Below are 15736 nucleotides of genomic sequence, written 5' to 3'. Positions count from 1 at the left end.
CCAATATCTGAGTACCTTTGACCTTACTTCAGGTACTGGCAGATCTCCCTTACAGATGGAGCAAAGGAAAGGTCAGCCTTCTCCACGCCTGAGGGCCACTACCAGTTCTGTGTGATGCCCTTTGGGCTCAAGAACGCCCATGCCACTTTTCAGCGGCTGGTGAACCAGGTCCTCTCTGGAATGGAGGCTTTCTCCGCTGCTTATCTGGATGACATTGCTGTCTTCAGCAGCAGTTGGGAGGACCATTTGTGTCACTTACAAGCTGTTCTCCAGGCCCTGAAACAGGCTGGCTTGACAATCAGTGCCAGTAAATGTCAGATCGGGCAGGGGTCGGTTGTGTACCTAGGCCACTTGGTGGGTAGGGGAGCGGTGCAGCCCCTCCAGGCAAAGATTGAGGCAATCATGGCCTGGGAGCCCCCCAAGACCCAAACTGAGGTCCGAGCTTTCCTGGGCCTCACAGGTTACTACCGTCGCTTTGTGAAGGGGTATGGCACTATTGTAGCGCCCCTCACGGAGCTCACATCTAAGAAACAACCTCGATGGGTAGTCTGGACGGAGGCTTGTCAGCAAGCCTTTGAGAAGCTGAAACGAGCAATGTGTGCAGCACCGGTCCTGAGGGCCCCGGATTTCTCCAGGGAGTTCATTGTTCGGACAGACGCATCAGAGCATGGCATTGGGGCAGTGTTATCGCAACTCAATGAAGAGGGTCTGGATCAGCCTGTTGTCATCCTGTCCAGGAGACTGCTTCCCCGGGAACAGAAGTGGAGTGCAATATATCCCAACATCTCGTTGCACCTCCAATCTCCTTGGAAAAAACGAGCGCAAACCACAATAAGTGCTGCAATTATTTTACAAAAGGCCATGTCGTTGTTCATGGCACAGATAGACACTGACAAAGCATTGGAAAGCTTGGCAGTCAGTAAACAGAAGGAGTGCCCACCCGATCGTGCCCTCCTCATACGAGGCAAGGTCACCAGATGTTGTCCCATTCAGCGAAAATGGTGTGAAGGAGAATAAAGTGAAAGCAAGTTAGACGCAATGCCAGGAGAGAAAGATTTCAAAATTTTTAATGCAATGCAAAGGTCCTTAAATTCCAGTCAACTGGCAACAGGCAGCCAATGTAGCCGACAAATTGCTCTAGAGGTGGGACAGGTTCTAGGGAGTTGCAGTGTTTTGAACTAACTGTAGTCTCAGGGTTTCAGTCTTGTTAACTACTAAATACAGTGCATTGGCATAGTCCAGTCTTGACAAAATGAAGGCCTGGATAATCACTTGCCTGATGGACGGGTTGGAGAACCCAAGCAACGGTTTAAGTCCCCGAAGTATGCCAAAGCAAGTCCCTGCAACTTTCTTGGTTTGAAAATGAAAGCTGAGGACTGAATCGACCCAGACACCTAGATCTTTCACCACCTGCTTAGGGGTAGGTGCACAGCCCAGTATGGCCGGCCATCACCATTCCCCCCACATATCTTGATTTTTTCCTACCAACAGAACCTAGGAATCAGTGAGTGGGTATGTAGTAACTGGTATTAGTGTGTCTACGGTTCGAAAATGGTAGTCTGTATTTTAGAGTGGGTGTATCAAAGGTTATATTAGGGTGTGAGGAGATGCATCAGATTATCACATGGATGATGTCATCAGTGATGTCATTTGAGATGTCATCAGTGATGTCAAAGGTGATGTGACTGACTATGTCATGAATGATGTAATATGTAACGTCATCAGCAGTGCATTGTCAGGGCACGAGTTATAGTTAGCCTAATTAACTATTACAGCCACATTTCTATGGTTTTGTACAAGCGTAATGTCCAACTAACTACGTCCCTGAAACCTTTAGTATTTTCAGTGAATTTCTAAGGATTTTTAAATGCTAATTTCTAACTATAATGTCCCTGAAACCTGTTTTTTTCAGTGAATTTTAAAGTTTTTTTTAAATGCTAATTTCTAACTATAACGTCCCTGAAACCTAAGGTTATTTCAGCGAATTTCAAAGGTTTTTAAATGCTAATTTCTAACTATAACATCCCTGAAACCTATGCTTGTTTCAGTGAATTTCTAAGGTTTTTTAAATGCTAATTTACAACTATGCCTACAGAGGTAGGACATGTGCAGAAATAGGAAGAACGGTGCAGAAATAAGCAAAAGAAATGCAGATAGAGGCACCATAAGTCCGGAAAGACAAAAAAAGTGCAGAAAGAAGCAAGAGTTATGCAGAAAGAACAAAAAGAGCTGCAGAAAAAGGCCTTGTTGCAAAGTCATCCTGTGCCCCAACTTTTTGCTGACTGGTACTGGTGGTAACTGACTGATTAACCAGTGCTATGCTGAAAGACACATAGAATACATTGAAAACACTTACATACACTAGGGTACACTATGGGTTGGGGTACCCCTGTGATTGGCATGACCTTCCCTGTAAGACCCTAGTGCATAATAGGGCAGGGGGATTAAAACTACCTCTAAGTCAGCTGTACAGAAAGAGGCAAGAGAAGTGCAGAAAGAAGCAACAGAGGTGCCGAAAGAGGCAAGAGAGGTACAGAAAGAAACACGTGAAGTGCTGAAAGAACCAACAGAGGGGCAAAAAGAGGCAAGAGGGGTGCAGAAAAAGGTAGGAAAGGTGCACAAAGAGGGAAGAGAGGTACAGAAAGAGGCAGGAGGGGTACCGAAAGAAGGAAGAGAAGTGCAGAAAGAGGCAAGAGAATTGCTGAAAGAAGCAACAGAGGTGTAGAAAGAAGCAAGAGAAGTGCAGAAAGAGGCAAGTGAGGTGCAGAAAGAAGCAATAGCAGTATAGAATGAACCAACAGAGTTGCAAAAAGAGGCAAGAGGGTGCAGATAAAGGTAGAAGAGGTACACAAAGAGGCTAGACAAGTACAGAAAGAGGCAGGAGGGATGCAGAAAGAAGGAAGAGAAGTGCAGAAGAAGCAACAGAGGTGCTGAAAGAAGCCTGAATGCTGCAGAAAGAGGCAATAGAATTGCAGAAAGAAGCAACAGAGGTGTAGAAAGAAGCAAGAAAAGTGCAGACAGAGGCAAGTGAGGCGCAGAAAAAAAGCAAGAGCAGTGCAAAAGGAGGCAAAGGAGGTGCTGAAAGAGTGTAATCCTTGTGTCCTCAGGATTGAGTATAGAACACTACCACCCCACTTCCGTACCTTGAAATGACGTAACAGAATCAGTGATGCTGTTAACCGAGGTTTATTCACAGCATACAAAGAACATCAGACTAACAAATCCGGAGGAGCGTAGGGGCTGCTGCCCTTCCTTCCAACCGTCCTCTGCACGAATGTCAGTCCCGACACTCTCCAACAGAGGACACCGTGCTAAGCAGTGGCCGACAATGCCACTCGATTGTCTCTTGAAACAAAACAGTGAAGCAAAACAAGATTTAGCGTGAGTCTCACGCTCGATACCCCTCGAGCGGGGACTGCTGTTGTGAGCGCTTCCTAGCGCGTGTATCCAAGCTCAAAATACCCTCGAGCGGGGACTGCTGTGGATAGCGCTCTTAGCGCGAGTCTCAAGGCTCGAATACCCTCGAGCGGGGACTGCTGTAAATAGCGCTGTAGCGCGCGTCTCCAGGCTCGATATACCCTCGAGCGGGGACTGCTGTGAATAGCGCTTTAGCGCGAGTCTCCAAGCTCGGAATACCCTCGAGCGGGGACGGCTGTAAATAGCGCTGTAGCGCGAGTCTCCAGGCTCGATATACCCTCGAGCGGGGACTGCTGTGAATAGCGCCTTAGCGCGAGTCTCCAGGCTCGATATACCCTCGAGCGGGGACTGTGGCTGAGAACAACGGTTCTCACAAAGGAATACGGAACACGCCTCGCGTGCAAACAAGGCCGTGGCACGATACAGGATTCAAGGTCTCACCTTGTTGGAGTTGTCAATTCGGTCCACGAACGGCAATAACTGACGCCTTCCTCTGCGTCCGTTGTGGGCTTTATGCTGTGTGTTTGAAAATCGCCGGTTCGCCGCTCGGCATTCTGGGTCCCGTAGTTCTCGGACCATGCGCTCTGGGGGTTGTAGTTCCTTCATCTGTCCGTCGACGCTGTGTCTTCGTTCTGTGTCCTAACAAAGAGGCACAGAGAGTGCAGAAGGAGCAATAGACGTGCAGAACGAAGCAACAGAGGTACAGAAAGATGCAAGAGAAGTGCAGAAACAGCAAGAGAAGTGCGGAAAGAGGCAAGAGAATTGCTGAAAGAAGCAACAGAGTTATAGAAAGAAGCAAGAAAAGTACAGAAAGAGGCAAGTGAGATGCAAAAAAAAGCAAGAGCAGTGCAGAATGAACTAACAGAGGTGCAAAAAGAGGCAAGAGGGGTGCAGAAAAATGGTAGGAGAGGTGCACAAAGACGAAAGACAGGTACAGAAAGAGGCAGGAGGGGTGCAGAAACAAGGAAGAGAATTGCAGGAGAAGCAACAGAGGTGCTGAAAGAAGCCTGAAGGCTGCAGAAAGAGGCAATAGAATTGTAGAAAGAAGCAACAGAGGTGTAGAAAGAAGCAAGAAAAGTGCAGACAGAGGCAAGTGAGGCGCAGAAAAAAAGCAAGAGCAGTGCAAAAGGAGGCAAAGGGGGTGCAGAAAGAGGTAGGAGAGGTGCACAAAGAGGCACGAAAGGTACAGAAAGAGGCAGGAAGGGTACAGAAAGAAGGAAGAGAAGTGCAGAAAGAGGTAAGAGAATTGCTGAAAGAAGCAACAGAGGTGTAGAAAGAAGCAAGAGAAGTGTAGAAAGAAACAAAAACAGTGCAGAAAGAACCAACTGAAGCACAAAAAGAGGCAAGAGGAGTGCAGAAAAAGGTAGTAGAGGTACACAAAGAGGCAAGACAGGTACAGAAAGAGGCAGGAGGGGTGCAGAAAGAAGGAAGATGAGTGCAGAAAGAAGTAACAGAGGTGCTGAAAGAGGTGCGAAGGGTGCAGAAAGAGAAGGATAAATGCAGAAACAAGCAACAGAGGTACAGAAAGAGGCAAGAGAGGTACAGAAACAGGCAGGAAATGTGCAGAAAGAGGAAACGGGTTCACAAACAGGCGAGAGGTACAGGAAGAGAAAGGAGGGGTACACAAATAGGCAAGAGGGGTACAGAAAGAAACAAGGGAGGTGCAGAAAGAGGCAACAGAGGTGCAGAAACACGCAGGAGAAGTGCAGAAACAAGCAAGATAAGTGCAGAAAGAGGCAACAGAGGTGTGGAAAGAAGCAAGAGAAGTGCATAAAGAGGCAAGTGAGGTACAGAAAGAGGCAAGAGAGGTGCATAAAATGGCAACAGCCTGAAAGAGGTAAGAAGGATGCAGTAAAGGGAGGAAGGGTGCAGGAAGACGCAAGATAGGTGCAGAAAGAAGCAAGAGAAGTGCAGAAAGAAGCAAGAGAGGTGCAGAAAGAGGGAAGACAAGTGCAGAAAGAGACTACAGGGGTGCAGAAAAAGACATCAGGGATGCAAAAAGAAGCAAGAGACGCGCAGAAAGAGGAAGTAGAAGTGCAGAAAGAAGCAACAGAAATGCAGAAAGATGGAAGTGGGGTGCAGAAAGAGGAGAGAGAAGTACAGAAAGAAGCAAAAGAGGTGCAGAAAGAGGCACGAGGGGTACAGAAAGAAGCAAGTGAGCTACAGAAAGAGGCAACAGAGGTGCAGAAAGAGGCAAGAGAAGTGCAGAAACAAGCAAGAGAAGTACAGAAAGAAAGAAGCAAGAGAATTGCTGAAAGAAGCAACAGAGGTGTAGAAAGAAGCAATACATTGAGGTTGAGCTTGTGACTCACAAACATTTGAAAATGCATTCCTGCATTTTAAGATTATCTATCATATGCACCATGTTCAAATGCTGATGTGTAAGTGTTAGAAAGCTCACAAATTACACTAGTAAGGTTGTCTAGAAAGGGTAGTCATGCAGATAGAAATTAATTGTTTGTTAAAAGGGTATCACATTCTTAACTCAATGCCGATTCTGCACATGTAAATTTACAAAAATAGAGGTAAATCAATATGGGCCTGATATATGACAAATCAGTTGCAAACTGAAATGTGATCACATAAACCTATGTATGAAAAATGCAAAAGGAAAACATTGCACTGTTTGCAAAAATTCACATTTTTATAGCATGTACTTTTGATTTCCAAAATGTCATTTCCTAAATGAACTTCTAACATTTGCAATCTGCAAATATTCACAAAAAGTTGCTTTTGCACTCACAAATTACCATAAAGGTAAAGCTAGGTGTAGGTAACCATACGCAAACTATAAAAATAAACCCCAAGGGGCAGAGTCACAAGAACTAACACATCTCTGCATTTTAGCAGAGATGCGTCAGTTAAAATGCGTCACGCAAAAAAACCCTTTGCACCACCATGGATGCATTGCATTTACAATGCAGCGCACCGTGGCGCAAGGATTGCCAGATGTGGCATGCATCCGTTGTCGTAAAGGTAACGCAGTGCTGGAGTCGTGCCATAAGCGCGATGCAACTCCAGCAATGCCAATTCCTATTGTGCAGCGTCACTCCTTACGCTTGCTTGAAGCAGGCGTAAGGTTTTGATGCAGTGGCATCTTGAGGTGATGCAGTGAAATCTTGCAGATTTCACTGCGTCACTTTTACGACTGGCTTCCGACAGGCTCGTGGAGCCTATCAGCCCTTTCGGAGCCGGCTTGTAATCCCAAAGGGTGGGCCTTTCTACCCTTGGGATTACGAGGCATGGTTTCTGACATGGTTTCCATGCTGGTCTGTCCGATATGGAAACCATATTGGAAAGTGTGCATGCAGGCCTCCAGCAGGGCCCCCTTGTTAGTGCGGCCCCTGGTTGAGGGCCGAGGGGGCACCTATGGTGCCCACCTGTTGAACCCTGCACCTTGTGGCAGGCACCTTGAGGTGCCTGCCACAGGATACAGGGATGAACAACACCTCCCATTTCTCAATGGGAGCTTGTATTACGGCCGGTTTACGGCCATAACATGTGCTCCCTTTGAAAAATGAGAGTATGCGACTGAACAGTGTTCTGTCGCATTTTTATTAGCCAGGCTGGCCCACCAACCGGAGGTCGGTCTGTCCGAGGACCAAGACAGTGTTGGACAGACTCAAGTCCGCCCGACATCATAATCAGGCCCAAAATTTGTAATTGCAAAATATGAATGTGAAATAATTGTATATATTTATTCTGAAGCTATAAATGATAAAATAAAATGTTACAGCACATTCACTAAATGTGTATTATCAAAATAATTAGACAACATATATTTAATGACTTTAAAATAATATCCCTAGGGAATAAATTTAGGAAATCCCACATACATTAAATATTTTTACATTTAATATGTATTAGAATTTACTAAAAGTTATGTAAATAATTATTTTAAAATACCAAAAATGATTTAATACATATTTAATATTTATTTTAAGCTTATTATAAAAATTAAGTTTTAAAACCTTTACTATGATTAATGTTTATAATTATACAGTTTAAAAAAATAAACAACCTGTAAGTATTTCTCTTAACATTTGAAATAATATTATTTATTTAAACATTATTTCCTATGGTATTGATATTTTACATCCTTGCCTCCATTATTATCTAAGGGAGTAAATTGCAGTTCCTGAGAGTGACAATGTGTGATGCTGGACAGGGGAATTAGCTGGACAATAGGAAATACACCTAATCGAGAGGTGTTTAGGCAGGTTTAAGGAGGGGTTTAATTGGGACATGTAAATACAAACACTTATCCACAAAAGAGAAAGCCCATTGCTCTTTTTAAATGACCACATCCCTAAAGGTCACGAATCAATAGTAAATGTACTCCAACCCTCTTTGAACTACCACGCATGGGCACTCTTGGGTATTGCAAGACACTCCCACAGAAAACAAGGCAGGCAGGGACTTAAAATAGCACCCCATAGGGCCACAGGAACTAATGTGTGCATATGTGTATATATATCTATATATATATAGATATATATTTATTTAAAAACGGTTGCTCTGCAAATGAGGACACACTCGAACAGCAGCTGACTTCAAGGAGTCTTTATTGTCCATGAAACAGATACGGACACTCTGATAGTTATCGCAGTCCGCATGAGGCGTTTCAGAGTCCATACTCATTAATCATAGGCTTGGCTCGAAAGTTTTTGCTCTGCTACCAACGCACCTATATATAATTGATTGCCCTCCAATGGGCTGCTCAAATGAGTTATCCCCCATGACCCTTGAGGGACTCCGCAGAAGAGTTTCTTGGGTTCTGAGGTGTAGAAGCGAAGTCTAACTCATTGAGTTCTGTCCATGAGGAAGGAGGATTTCTACTTGAGGGCCGGTCCACAGATACCCATGTGCTGAAGCTTACTAATGTGGGACTTGTGGGAGACTGTATCGAAAGTTGGGTAGAGGTGGACATTTCTCCTCGGTCGAGGATGCTCTTAATGACACAATGAGTGCTGTCTCTGTGCTGTGGCTGTGCGAAAACCTGCTTGAAAGCTGTCTAGGAGTTAACAGAGTTGTAGGTGGTTTATGACTTGGGTATTGGTGGCTTTCTAAATGACTTTAGCTGGAAAAGGCAAGAGTAAAATTGGTCTGTAGCTACTGAGGGTGTTGGGGTCTGCTGTTGGTTTCTTCAGTAGGGCATTGACTTCTGCATTTTTCCAGCAAGAGAGGAAGGTGTTGACGGTTATGGAGGTGTTAATGATAGCTGTGAGCCCGGGTGGGATCATGGTTCTTCCACATTGTGTGTGAATTGCGGAAAGGGTCTGAGGAGGCTCCTGAGTGGATCGTATTTATCAGGGTAGTCCTTCCTTCTTTCAGGAGGAGCTTCCAGTTGCTTAGCTGCCATTTGGTGAGGTAGGAGGTGTCTGGCTGGCTGGGGAATTTAAGTATCGGTATGCTGTGGGTCGAAGGTGTTGTAGATCTTGGCAATCTTCTGTTCGAAGACATTTGACAGCATTGCAGAGTGCTTGGGATGGGATTATGTCATTGTTGGCAGCTGCAGTATTGGAGAACTCCTTGAATATGGTGAACAATTCTTTGCCGTCGTTGGAGTTGGCTTTGTGTCTGAGACTTAGGGCCTATTTCTTTGCGTGTGGTAGTTATTGGTGGTAGAGGCTGTTTGCCATGTGTATGTCTGGCACAAACTGATGGTCAGTGCCTCCTCTCTTTACTAGTCTACCATTCCCTGCTTCAAATCACATATTTGCAGTGTGTGAGGCACATCTACATCAGAAGGTACCTCGTCCAGTACTATGGCCGCATCCCAGCTTCCAGTGTGTCATTTCACCGTGTATATTCACATTTGCCTATGAGAAAACACCAATGGCCATGACAAGTTTAACAGACCTTCCATATATTTGGAGCCTAATCAGCATATGCTACTGGCACTATTTTTTTTTAACTCTGTCATCATGCAGTGCACCGCACAATGCAAGGACTGCCTTTGTTAAGAAATACATGCTGTGGGAAATGGCTTCAATGGCTTTGTGTATGGATGAACCCAGACTGTCCACTTTACTTCCCCTGAGTCTACCTGCTGTTCCTTGGTGCCTTCTCAATCTCTGTTGAGGAAATCAAGACCTTGCCGTAGGCTATCTTGCGGGTGGTATGATTGGTCTTGCAAGTACTCAACAAGGCCGACTCCATCATCGCACCCCAACTCCGGGACATCATCAACATCTCCTTCACCACTGCCACCTTCCCGGAGATCTGGAAGCATGCAGAGCTCAGCGCCCTCCTGAAGAAACCGACAGCGGAGCCCACCGACCTCAAGAACTTCCGCCCCATCTCGCTCCTCCCTTTTCCTGACAAAGTCATTGAGAAGACCGTCAACAAACATCTTGCCCTCTTCCTCGAGACGAACGGAGCCCTCGACCCCTCACAGTCCGGTTTCCGAGCCAACCACAGCACCGAGACCACCCTCATCGCAGCCACCGACGACATCAGATCCCTGCTCGACAATGGGGAAACAGCTGCCCTCATCCTCCTGGACCTCTCTACAGCGTTCGACACAGTTTGCCACCGCACACTAATACAGCACCTCAGCAACACCGGAATCCAAGAGAAGGCACTGGAGTGGATCATCTCGTTCCTCGCCGGAAGAACCCAGAGAGTCCGCCCCCCCCATTCCAATCCGCAGCCACCGAAGTCATCTGCGGCGTACCTCAAGGATCCTCGCTCAGCCCCACCCTCTTCAACATCTACATGAGCCCCCTCGCGGCCATCGCACGCCAACACAACCTTAACATCATTTCCTACGCCGACGACACCCAGCTGATCCTCTCCCTCACCAACGACCCCGCCACCGCCAGAGCCAGCCTACACGAAGGAAAGAAAGACGTCGCCGAGTGGATGAAGAACAGCCGCCTGAAACTGAACTCAGACAAGACGGAAGTCCTCATCCTGGGATCATCCCTCTCCTGGTGGCCCCCTGCCCTGGGCACCACCCCCAAGCCAATGGACCACACACGAAACCTGGGCTTCATCCTGGACTCCTCCCTCTCGATGATCAAACAAGTCAACGCCGTCTCGTCATCCTGTTTCAACACCCTGCGCATGCTCCGAAAGATCTTTCGATGAATCCCCACCGAAACCAGGAAGACGGTCACCCAGGCACTCGTCACCAGCCGACTGGACTACGGGAACAACCTCTACGCGGGAACCACAGCCAAACTACAGAAAAGACTCCAGCGCATACAGAACGCCTCAGCACAACTCGTCCTGGACATCCCCCGCCACAACCACATCTCCGCCCACCTGAGAGACCTTCCCGTCAGCAAGAGGATCACGTTCAGACTCCTCACCCACGCACACAAGGCTCTCCACGACCTGGGCCCCAAGTACCTCAACAACCGCCTCACTTTCTACACGCCCACCCGCCAGCTGCAATCGACCAGCCTCGCCCTCGCCACCGTACCATGCATTTGCAGAGCCACCGCCGGAGGAAGATCCTTCTCCTACCTGGCGGCCAAGACATGGAACTCCGTCCCCATCCACCTACGTCTGACCCAGGACCATCTCTCCTTCAGGAAGCAACTCAAGACCTGGCTTTTCGAGCAGTAACGGACCCCTCCCCCCCAGCGCCTTGAGACCCTAGTGGGTGAGTAGCGCGCTATATAAATTGATTGATTGATTGATTGATTGATTGAATGAAGTCTTGTGTAGGCATGCTTTGTGATCTGTTGCACTTGTCGGTGTAGTAAGGGTTGTGGTCAGTGGCATTTTGGAATCTCAGTGCCCTGCACCTCTTCCTCCTTCTAACTGCTGCCTCCTCTCATGCTTCTGCTGTGTGCATCATCATGTTTCTGTTGGTAAAAGGCATGTTTTTCAATAACATACATGTCAGTGCCAAGCCATTTGAGGGAGAATGTATGCTGTATCATGTGTATACTACTGAACATTCATGAAGATGATGCAAAAAGCAACATTTCAAACGATACTTGTTTGTAGGAGATATGTATGCACTGTCTACACATAATTGCTGATTCCTGTGTTATATAGAACAAGTCCCATAATTGCATTTGAATGGGATAAATAGTAACTGATATGTGAACCATACAATATTCATGGGAATTTTTAAATCTGACTGGAAACTGCATAATCAGACACAGTTCATGCATGGAAATGCACTTTTAATAATGGTGTTTGGATTTTAAGCTCTAACTTAGTGGTGACTGAGTAGCTGCTGATGTGTCAAATTCACTGACTACATTAACAGTCTCTGGAAACTGGGTAGTTTTAATGGCCTCTTCTATTGTAGGGAGTAGGGGCTGGGTAGATGGTCCCCCTCCAGCGTCTGGTGTTTCTTTGGTCGTGGAGTGCAGGCCATACCAGCTTTTAAACATCTCAATGCTCCTGGTGATGATTGCTACGCCAATAATTCCCTTTCATATCCTCTGCAATATTTTTCACTTTATGGCTCCAGGCACAGTCAGTGTCTCATTTCCAAGAAGCTAGCTGTTCACAGGCAAACATTGCTCTAACATTTGATCCAACTCCAGGGGCCATATTATATATTGTACCCTGTGGGTGCAACATGTGTGCCCTCCAGCTTTGTGCACTTCCGGGGCATAGTGGTATTAAAGAATGGGCAGCAGACACTTGTGCATCCCTTTCTGTAATACCAATGCTATCATGAGAGGTTGTTCCCTAATATGCATGGGGGTGGGGCTCCATGCAAATGAGGGAATTAATGTGCCTGTGCTCTTGCACCCTATAATGAACATGGGTGTGGAGACAAACATGCCCTTAGGAGGTGCGCTGGAAATACGCCTAAAAAAGGTGGCACATTTTGAGTGCCCCTCCTAAAGGCAGCCCTCTGGAGGGAAGAAAGGGGGTCCCATGGGCACCTCCCAGAAATCCCCATTCGGGCAGGTGGAGTCACTCACTGCACCTGCCTACTAGGAGATCTCTCTCCTGTTCGTTTTCAATTGGATGACCTGTCCCTAATTGCATCCGGCACATCTTTTGAAAGATGCATGTTGGAATGTGCGCTGTATGCAAAATACGATCTGAGATCACTAAAGATTTGCTCAGCCGCGGCCCGTGCAGGTAAGAGTGGTGAGGCGGAAGGGCCGGGTGTGGGGGGGGATTTCGACAGATGATGGCAAGGGAAAATAAAATAAATAATTTATTTTCCCAAGTCATCGTCCGTCGAAACCCCCCTCCCGCCCCCCCCACCTGGCCCCTCCTCTCTTACCTGCACGGGCCGCGGCTGCATTTGTTTGCTTTTTCTTCCCACATCTTCTGGTTTTGTCTCCTAGCTTGCCATTTCTTCTATTGCCTCAATGTGGTTCACACTCACCTCCTCTCCTAAGATCTTCTTTGGGTTGTAAAGTGGTTAGGGTGACCAGATTTGTTAAACCAAAAACCGGAATAGACTACATAAATATGTATAGGACTACACTATGGCAGGGACAGCATCGGGCTATACTAATAACTCTCATCATCATAGAGCTGTACTAACATGCAATTTCAGAGACATTGCTATGTAGACTTCATATTGAAATCTAACAATATATCCTGTTAACACATACAAATATTGTGTTTGTGGTATCCACACACTAAACAATAAAGGCTAATGTTGTGGTCTCCTTCAAATGTGCATATTTTGATAAAGACATATGACAGCACGCTTGATGAACAAAGAAAAGTTTAGTTTATGTTCCACTCTCTGCTACCACACACCATATGTTGTTTTTTCTCCCATGTAAAGGGGTCACAATCGTTTGACAGGCTAGGACATGGCGGGTCATACCAAGCTGAGGGGTGCTGCCGCGCTGTCACCAGGGCAGATTTGGGATGGGCAAGCTAGGGCAAGGCCCAGGGCACATATCTTCAGGGGGAAGTACAGAGATGTCTGTATTGTGGTCCTGTAGACTGCTGTGTCCCTCTCACTTGGCTACAATATGCAATTAAACTGCTTGCAATCATTATTTTGTCTGACTGCAGATACAATTTTACACCTCTTTAGCCCCTTTCCTTATCTCTCATGTCCGTCTCACCCCCTGCTGCCACACACCGACAACCCTGTCCACCACAGAAACAACTTGGCACCAGCGTGATGGAGCTAAATTGTGAATGAATCAGGCTAGCTCAGGAGAGGAGTTTGTTTACGGAAGCCAGTCACTGCTCTAATGTAATCAGCCTGAGACTGATCTGTGAACACAAAAAGGAACACCTGCTGCATCATTTTATTCACCAGCAGCAGAAAGGCAAATTTCCATCCACCTAGAGTGCTAGCCAAGCAAGGGCTGTTAGACAGAAGGTGAGAAAAGGTACTGTTAACGCGGGATTACTGGTTACTAGTTACCTTACCAGATCCCAAACCAAGTCGACTGGATCGTTGGTACCTGTCATTGAGTAAAAGGCAATCTAACATTAAGTCAATCAATTAAGAACTTACACCACTCTAAATGACCACTGACCAGGATTAAGTTTTGAAGATTTAATATAAAACCAAAGATAACTGAAGATACAAACTTCTTAAGATGAGATTCAAAAGGTAAACTGGTATCACTATGAACATAAATTCTTTGAATAATCTGAGTCTACAAAACAGAATAATGAGTACAAGTTCGAAGATCATTAGGTTTGCAAGTATTGATATGAGTTGCAACTTAAGAGTCATTACAGAAAGAGAAAATACAAGTTAGTCTGTCCCTACACTAGACTAAGTGACATCCCTACTTAACAAGATCTTTACCCCAAAAAAAAGGTGTCAGCCGTGGTGACTTCCTAAGAAGATCACGCACTTCTCTTTGTTTCTTCTCTGATAATGGGTCTCTCCTGATCAGCCTATCTGCCTACCCATCCGCTTCCTTAGGCTCCCAAAATCATCTGCTCTGCTCTCCTCCCGGGTCGCTTTCCCTAATACCAAATCACATTTCCGATAGGAACGCCCCTTGGGACGCCCCTCACGTGGTACATCTTTGCGCGGTAAACTCCATGATGGTACTCTTCAAGACCCTCGTTAAAGTTGACCTTGGTTCCCAGACTTCTTCCCCAGTGCGCCGATACCCCCTGAAATTCCTGAAGACTCCTACAGGCCTGCGCCAAGCGCCACTGAACAAAGCTCCATTCATTTCGACTGATTAGGACCCCTCGCACCTGCATACAGGCCATCCTACAGTGAGCCTCATATTCCAGGCTCCCCCATATCTATAGGTCATAAAGCATATGGAAAGCACAGTACTTGGCACCTCTCGACTTCTCCTCTAACGAGCACATTTCAGTTCAAAGGAACATCACTATCAGTTCGAGCCTACTTGATTTACATGAAGCGGGTCCCTGCACTCTGAAAACATTTAACTTGATTTAAACAGCATTCTTAACTAACATACGTTTCTTAAAGCACACATCTATAAAGCATATATTTCAAACTAAATTCGATAATACATTTTGGAAGAACCATGTTAACCCCACCTCACATTATTTTAGCAGCACGTTTAGATTTTCTGTGAATTGCCATGAGGCCTACACAATATAACTGGTTTTGTAAAGTTCCACTTAACTCTTACATGATTCCTTTAACATGAGAATGTGAGGTTTTCATATTCATTCCAACATTTTCTACATTAGTCTCACACTGTTATGATTATTGTTACCCTACTTGAACACTCTATACGTTTCACTACTAAATATAAGACACTCTGGTGCAAGGTATATGTTAACTAACTACGTGCTTGTAAATATGATGCACTTATACATTTTTTCTCAGACTAGTGCTCTCTCAGTACCACCAGTGCATACCGAGGGATGCCTTCCTTCGTCTCATGCCACATGATGTGATCTCTGATGGAGATAAAACCATGTAAAGCATCTTACTCGTGTTTATGCCCACCTGAACTTTCCTCAAAACTGGGATGTGTATTTCATTTTGCAAAAAGTATTGGGACCGAAGTTAAAAAACTAGGGGGCATATGTACAAGAGGATTGCGCCACCAGAACGTCTTATTTACCGACGTTTCAGTGGTGCAATGCCCTGCTCCATATTTACAAAGTGGCGTTAAGCCACTCTTTGTGACTTAATCGCACTTTGCAAATACGGTACCCTTTCATGCAGGTATCTGCATGAAAGGGACTTGCAATGGGTGCTGCTGTGGGCATTCCACCGCAATACACAGTGCTTTTTGACACTGGCCCAGATTTACAAGGATATGTAAGTCTGAGGCAGGACCAAAAACCATTGTCATGCAAAAACAGGCGTAAGATAGGCACAACGAAGAGAAATTATTTTATTTCTCTTCCTTTTTGCATTTTCTATGTGTGCTACATTCTGCACCACACATAGAAAGAGCAAAAC

Source organism: Lissotriton helveticus, chromosome 6 (genome assembly GCF_964261635.1).
Source record: "Lissotriton helveticus chromosome 6, aLisHel1.1, whole genome shotgun sequence".
NCBI classification, from domain to species: domain Eukaryota; kingdom Metazoa; phylum Chordata; class Amphibia; order Caudata; family Salamandridae; genus Lissotriton; species Lissotriton helveticus.
This window is presented reverse-complemented; position numbering follows the sequence as displayed.